Source organism: Pan troglodytes, chromosome 21 (genome assembly GCF_028858775.2).
Source record: "Pan troglodytes isolate AG18354 chromosome 21, NHGRI_mPanTro3-v2.0_pri, whole genome shotgun sequence".
Taxonomy (NCBI): domain Eukaryota; kingdom Metazoa; phylum Chordata; class Mammalia; order Primates; family Hominidae; genus Pan; species Pan troglodytes.
Genome location: NC_072419.2, coordinates 7,270,498 through 7,278,461, shown reverse-complemented (window position 1 = coordinate 7,278,461; position 7,964 = coordinate 7,270,498). Strand labels below are relative to the sequence as shown.

Below are 7,964 nucleotides of genomic sequence, written 5' to 3'. Positions count from 1 at the left end.
AGAAGGCCAGGCTTTGTGCCTGTAATTCCAGCACTTTGCGAGGCCAAGGCGGGAGGATCACTTGAACCCAGGAGTTTGTGACCAGCATGGCCAGCATGGGGAGACCCTATCTCTACAAAACATAAAAATAAATTAGCCAGGCATGATGGCACACACTTGTGGTCTCAACTACTTGGGAGACTGAGGTGCAAGGACTACTTGAGCCCTGGAGGTTGAGGCTGCAGCAAGCTGTGACCATTGCCACTGCACTTCAGCCTGGGCAACAGAGCAAGAATCTGTCTCAAAAAAAAAAAAAAATTCAAGCAATACAAACAGAGGTGTTTAAATAAAAGTTTTCTCCTTTTCCCCTCTTCAAAGATAAGCTCCATTAATAGTTTGTAGTAAATTCTTCCTGAATTTATCTAAAACTATAAGACATATAGATCTACTAATTTATTGTATTTATTTTTTTTTTTGAGACAGAGTCTCGCTCTGTTGCCCAGGCTGGAGTGCAGTGGTGCAATCTTGGCTCACTGCAAGCTCTGCCTCCCGGGTTCACGCCATTCTCCTGCCTCAGCCTCCTGAGTAGCTGGGACTACAGGCACCCACCACCATGCCCGGCTAATTTTTGTATTTTTGGTAGAGACAAGTTTTCACTGTGTTAGCCAGGATGGTCTCGATCTCCTGACCCTGTGATCCACCCGCCTCGGCCTCCCAAAGTGCTGGGATTACAGGCATGAGCCACCGTGCCCGGCCTACTAATTTTTATAAGACATAAAAATTTTTATTCTACTAATTTTTATAAGACATACATCTCCAGCTGAGCGCAGTGGCTCATGCCTGTAATCCCAGGACTTTGGGAGGCCAAGACAGGCAATCACCTGAGGTCAGGAGTTCAAGACCAGCCTGGCCAACATGGTGAAATCCCATCTCTACTAAAAATACAAAAATTAGCTGGGCATGGTGGGCACCTGTAATCCCAGCTACTCGGGAGGTTGAGGCAGGAGAATCGCTTGAACCCAGAAGGCGGAGGTTGCAGTGAGCCAAGATGGCATCATTGGACTCCACCCTGGGCAACAAGAGTGAAACTCCATCTCAGAAAAAAAAAAAGACACACATCTCCTAATTATTTAAATGTGCTTTTTAAATGTTTTCTGATCAAACTACTGTTTGTCTCTTGCTTTGTATCGTATAACAGAATGTCAGGGCCAGATTTCTATGTCAGGACATAATACCGTCTTCATTCTTTTCAATGGCTTTGTCACTTGCTGTGTGACGTTGGACTAGTTGTTTAACCTCTCTGAGACTTGGTGTTCTTAATCTCTAAAATGGGGATTAAAAACGTACTGGCCACAGAGAGCTGTTGTGAGGATTAAATGAGTTAATAGATGTAAAGCATCTTGTACAGTGTCTGACACATATTAAGTGCTCAAAAATGTTAGTTCTCATTGCTGTGAATAGCCCCATGTCTGGCTGTACCATAATTTCTTTAACCAGTTCCATGCCTATGATTACTTATGTGATTTAATGTTTGCAAAGGTGGCCACAACAATTCCACCCTCCTTATACACATGACTCCTTGCAGTATGATTTGATGTTTTTCTCATGAAGAGATGGAATCTATTTCTACTCTCCTTGAATCTGAGCTGGCCATATGACTGCCTTTGATCGATATAATACAGTGAAAATGATGCTATATCATTTCTAAGCCTAGATCTGAAGAGATCTTGCTGCTTTTGTTTTCTTTCTTCTGGGGGCCATCATGTAAGTAAGCCTGAGTTAGCTTACTGAAGAAGCAACATGGAGGAGAACCAAGGCACTCAAGCCAACAACCCCAACCAACTGCCAGACATGTGAATGAGGCCATGGAGTTCTAACCAGTTTGCTGACCTGTTCACTGACGGCAAACTTAAGAGTAAGCCAGGAAAGACCACTTGGAGCAGAAAAGAGCTGTCCTGGCTGAGATATGTCCAAACTGCCAATCCACACAAACATAAAATATTGTTGTTTTAAGCCACTATATTGTGGGGTGATTTTGTTAAGCAGCAATAGAAAGCAAATACACTTAGGTTCTTAGTGCATGATTAAAACTTTTGCCTGTAATTCTAGCACTTTGGGAGGCCAAGGCAGGGGAACTGCTTGAGCCTAGGAGTTCAAGACCAGCCCTGGCAACATAGCAAGACCCCATCTGTACAATAATAATAATAGTAATAAAAATACTACTAAATTAAAAATGAGCCAGGCATGGTGGTGCATGTCTGTAGTCCTAGCTACTCAGGAGGCTAAGGTGGGAGGATCGCTTAAGCACAGGAGTTCAAGGTTATAATGAGCTGTGATCATGCCACTGCACTCCAGCCTGGACAACAGAGCAAGATCCTGTCTCAAAAGAGAGAGAGAGAGAGAGTCACTCTAATGGCCCAGGTTGAAATGCAAGCTCCATCTCCGGCATGTGACCTTGGGCATGGCCTGTGAGCTCTGTGAACCTGAGTCTCCTCATCTGTACAGCGAGATACTTTTGGTTTCTACCTCATCAGGTTGACATGAGGATTAAGTGAGATGATGAACATTCAGTGTGTGGCACAGTGCAAGTACTCTCAACATCTTAACTCTTGCTTCTGCGGCTGTTGTTTGCAGAAAGACTAGCCTGAGAGGTGTGATGTGGGGGATCAGAGACAGTAAGAGTTAAGGATAAATGTTAAGTCTACAACTAGGTGAACACTTGGGATGGGAAGCGTCTTGAGACCGGAGACCTACATGAGGCTGGCGTAGTAGACGGCAGGAGTTGGGTTTCAATTATGTCCTGCATGAGTATGAGGGTTGTATATGTGTGCCCAGGTGAGCCCTCTGAATGAAGTCATGGATAGAGGCCAGAACTAGGAAGAAGAATGAAGAACTAATGCTGTGAGAGAGGCTGAGATCGGAAAGGCATGAAGGCTAAGCAATGGGAAATACCCTCACTACACTCAGATGAAAACCCAGCTTCCTTATCATGACCTGAATGCCCTGCCCACCTCCCCCACCATATTTCTTCCTCTTCTTCCCTTTATTTGCAGTGCTTCAGCCACCATGGCCTCCTTCTTCAAACTTGTGATGCTCTTTCCTGCCTTGGGACGTTTGCACTTACTGTTTCCTTCTCAAAGGGACCTTCTGAACCACTCAAGCTAAAGCTCTATACTTCACAGCTACTTATCTTTTCCTTTCGTAGCACTTATTGCTACCTGAAATTACTTTGTTTATGCATTTGTTTACCTGTGCATTACTTGCTTCTCACTTTAGAAGGTAAGCTCCACCAGTGAGCAACTGGTGTATGTCTTCCTCATAACACATCCCCAGTACCTAGCACAGTGTCTGGCTCATAGCAAATGATGAATTGTTGTGAGTTAAACAAATGTGAATACAGTTGGGAAAAACAAAGCCACAAGAGCCAAAAAGATATGTTCAAGAGGTAGGTAGAAGGGTATCATTTCCTGGAAGATGGCTTCCCAGAAACTTTGGGATTATCTTGTATAACCTCCTCAGTCCACAAGTGGGGAAATTGAGGCCCAGTTACAGGACACTGAGAGAAAAACTGTTGTGGGTTCCCAGGCAATTGGGATCAGATGTCACAAGCTGTCTAGCAGATGAGGTCCAGAGAAGGCCACAGCCACCTCCCTGAGGCCATCACTATAAGTCTGCAGCCACCACCAGCCCTAACCCCACATGGGGAGGAGGTGCCTCTTTGGGAGCAGAGGTGCTAGTCAGCTGACAAACTGTGAAGGCAGGGCTGTGGAGGGTGGAGAAGCCCATTCCTAAGACAACCAGCTATTCTGAGACAGTTAGGGATAATGGTTGGTACTGAAAGAACCTGGCCTCCTCACCCTCGTTCCAGTGCTCACACCTCTGTCCCACCAGAGGTGAGACTAATACTTGAACTCCTTTCTGCAACTCTTAGACGCTTCAGCTTTTATCAGGGCCTGCAAAGGAGAGGTTGATCATCAGACGGAGCCCTGTCCACTGGGGGCTCCCAGTCTGATGGAGGAGACAGACTGAGGTCCTCAGGTTACTGACTGATAGTGCCTGGGTTGGAGGGAGTTAAACAGAGAGAAGACCCCTAGAGGAAAGGATCCCTGAATTAGTTCAATTGGCATACAGAAATTATCCAGTCCATGAGGTGACAGTAAGAGAAGTAACTGCCAGTGTAAAGGGAGGGAGGCAACACAGCTAAGTTCCAGGAATTGTTTGCAGTCTTGTGGGTGGAATCTTCCGGAATTTGAGAAGAGAGTGGCAGAATAGGAGGCTGGAAAGGAGGGTTTGGCCAAATTATGGAGGACTCTGAATGTCAAGTGAAGAGTTTGGGCTATCTTTGGTGCATAAAGAGGTCCATGGGAGATTTTTGACCATAGGGAGACCATGATGAGCTCTGCATGGTAGAAAGTGCTTTGTGGCTGTTTTGGGGAGGTAGCTCGGGCAAGGAGAGCAGGGGTGGGAGGCAGATGGAAGGAAAAAAACACTGTATTTTGGACGCACAGCTCTTGGCAGGACTCCTGTAGGAGGAAGGAATTGGGCCTTGGTCTCTTGACAGCTAGTATCCTCACTTCTCAGACTCCTGCGCCATGCCCTTCCTAGGGTCCAACTTTCCTTCACTTTTTCCGAACTCCAAGTTTGAATAGAAAGTGTTGCTGAAACCCTAATTTAAAACGAGGGGTCAGAGCAAAAGAGACTTCAGCTCCCAGAATGCTTGGCTCTACAGCTCTGCAGGTCGCGCATGGTTCTTTTCAAGAAAGGGGGGCCAGCTGGGTGAAGTGTGGGAAACCTGGGTACCGCCATCTTAACTTGGGTCAAACCAACTGTTCACCTAATGGGAGGTTCGTGTTCTCTCTGTTGTCACTTGTTAACACTATTGAAATAAAATGCGCTTAACTATTGCAAGTCTCCTTATTCTGCTTTGCGTTTGGAATTCCTTCCATTTTGCACCCTAGGCCAGAACTGAATCCCTAAGGTTACAATAGGACATCCCAGCATGGCCGCATTCAGAGAGATTCCTCTGGGGGCGGAGTCGGAAGCTGTCTCGCCCCGCCTCCTGGTAGGAGGGGGTTTCCGCTTCCGGCAGCAGCGGCTGCAGCCTCGCTCTGGTCCCTGCGGCTGGCGGCCGAGCCGTGTGTCTCCTCCTCCATCGCCGCCATATTGTCTGTGTGAGCAGAGGGGAGAGCGGCCACCGCCGCTGCCGCTTCCACCACAGGTACCTAGGGAGCAGCCAGGCGAGGTCGTTGGCGGGTGGGGTGGGCCCAGGATAGGGCAGCGGAGCGCGGCCGACCCTCACGCTTCCAGCAGACTCCCGAGCGGCCCGTCGCCTTCCCCTGCCCCCACCTTCACACATAAACCAAGCGAGGCCCCTGCAGCCCATCGGGGAGGCCCAGGGCCACCCCCCAGGGCGGAGGGCGAGGTTTGGGGGCAGAGGCCGATGTGAGGGTGGGAACCGGCTGCCGGAGTCCAGCTTATTGCAGAGGAGAGGACTGAACTGGGTGGGGACTAGGGGACAACTTGGAGGAGGGGGTCGTCAGAGGGGGAAGGGAACTTGAGGGGTGGGGCCGCAGGGGGGTGCTGGGGGAGGGTGCGGAGGGAGTGGTGCCTGCTGGGTAGTGTGCAGTGAACCCTCCCGCGGAACTGGGCAGCTGGAGTAGGGGCCTTCTTAGGGTCCCTCTGGGCGGGGCTGAGCTTCCCACCTGCAGAGTGGGTGCGAGGTGGAGAGAACCCCAGGCGGGGTTGCTGGGGAGAAAGGGGGAAGGGACCAAGACGTGGGGCAGAACGTCTGGAGTTGGAGTTAAGGACTAGTTAGGAGCCTGGGTAGAAAAAGAGGTATGGAGAGAAAGCTTGGCTAAGAGTATACATATGTTGGTGACCTTTTGAAAGAGTAGGACTTTTCAATTTTGTTTTTCGTTGTGTGTTTTTTGCAGTGTTGGAACGTTGCTAGATTAAGCAGGTGATGGGTGGAGCTTCTGTAGTTTGTTTTGGGGAAGCAGAGTCAGGGTCAGGAGAAGTTGCATCTTGGCTATTGCTTTGTGTGGAGGAAAGAGTTCTGAAAAGAAGGTGGCAAATTATTTGGGAAGACTTGATTACTTTTCAGCTGTTTTAATTCTACGAGAATGGGACATGGGGAGAGGAAATGAAAACTAAAAAGAGAGGCCGGGCGTGTGGCTCACGCCTGTAATCCCAGCACTCTGGGAGGCCGAGGCGGGTGGATCACGAGGTCAGGAGTTCGAGACCAGCCTGACCAACACGGTGAAACCTCGTCTCTACTAAAAATGCAAATATCAGCCGGGCTTGGTGGCGCGCGCCTGTAATCCCAGCTACTCGGGAGGCTAAGGCAGGAGAATCGCTTGAACCTGGGAGGCGGAGGTGGCAGTGAGCTGAGATCCGCCACTGCACTCCAGCCTGGGCGACAGAGCGAGACTCCGCCTCAAAAAGAAAAAAGAAAAGAAAACTAAGAAGGGAAGATTTTTCCAAGAATTGGAGACTTCATTCCATCTGAGGAGTGCAGTGTAGGCCCAGTGGTTAAAAACCAGACTGCCTAGGTTCTCAAATATCAGGGCCATTGCTACTTAGCTGTGTGACCTAAACTCTCTAAGCCTCAGTTTTCCCGTCTGTAAAAGGGGGATGATGGTATTTTCTAGCTTGTGAGTTTATGGAGAAGAGTAAATAAGACAATTTGTGTCAAGTGCTTACTACAGTGTCTGGCAGGTTAGTAAGTGTAGTAAGTAGCTTTTACCTGTCACTGTAAAGGGACTAGCTGGTATATTTGGGGCTCTTCTGTTCTAAGTAAAATTTATAGTCAAGAATTTGACTGTAGACAGGGCTTTAGAGTAGTATCTTTGTAGTTGTTGTAGGGTTTTGTTGTAAGTCATTTGGCTTTACTGGCTTGGTGGACCTGGGGCTGAAAGTCCAGTACCAATACTAGTTCTCCTCCGTGGTATTCTCAAAAGTTCACCTGCAGTCTTAGCAGGGCATGTTTTTGTCCTTCTGTGACTTTGAAATACTTGGCTTTGGTTTGCTATTGGGGGAGGGTGTATGACTTGAAGAAAGAATGCAAGATTGGAAATTTGCTTAGATAGATTAATCAACTGATTATAAAGTTAGGTCCCCGTGAGGTGACTTTTCTTTAAAAATAAAAAAAGCCTAGTTATGTACTTTTTTGTGGAATACAGAGAAGAGAAATACACATTTAAGTAGGAGCATGGGTTAGTTTCTAAGTAGTTATGGGTGAAGTGCCTTGCAATTTGAGGATGAAACAGGTGGCAACTCCTTTTCCATACTGCGCGTTTAGTTCCTTTTCCTACTCACTCATCCAGAGTGAGTCCTTGTTTTTACTATTGTCTCTATCTCTGAACATACATCTTTGTGTCACATAAGTAAAGACATATGTATATATACTTTACTTCACATAAGTGAAATATATACATCTTTACTTCACACTCTGTTAAAGAAAGGGATGATTTTCTTTAGGAAGTGAGTTTAAACCCTTCCATAGGACTTGGATTTGTAGTAGGCAGAATTACATCTCCCTCTTCCCAAGGTGCCATACCTTGATCCCCAGAATCTGTAGCTATCCTGTGTTACATGGCAAAAGGAACTTGGCAGGTGTAATTAAGGTTAAGAATCTTAAAATAGAAAAATTATCCTGGATTTTCTGGGTGGGCCGAATCTAGTCACTTAAGTCCTTAAAAGCAGAGAACTTTCTCCAACTGGGGTCAGAGAAATGGGCAGAAAAGGAAATCAGAGATTTGAAGCATGAGAAGGACTCCATTTGCCTTTGCTAGAGAGGACCACATGGAAAGTTTATCAGAAGGAATGTGGGCAGCCTCTAGTGGCAAAGACCAGTCCCTGGCTGACAACCAGAAAGAAATGGGGACCTCAGTCGTGCAACCAGAAGGAACCTGAATTTGGTCAACAACCTGATTGAGCTTGGAAGTGAATTTCCCAGTTTCCACCAAGGAATGCAACCTTGAGAC

General features: G+C 47.2%; 1 protein-coding gene across 5 annotated transcripts in view; it reads left to right on the top strand.

Moving 5' to 3' along the window:
• Positions 1-5,013: 5,013 nt before the first annotated feature.
• Positions 5,014-7,964, top strand: part of CSNK2A1 (casein kinase 2 alpha 1) — a 61,010-nt gene continuing 58,059 nt past the window's right edge. Inside the window, exon 1 of one of the 5 annotated variants that reach the window (XM_016937256.4) lies at positions 5,014-5,197. The gene's annotated coding sequence lies outside the window, so the exon portion shown is untranslated. The remainder of the gene's footprint in view (positions 5,198-7,964) is intronic. The other 4 variants (XM_016937257.4, XM_016937258.4, XM_063802516.1 and 1 more) reach the window with 4 other exon arrangements.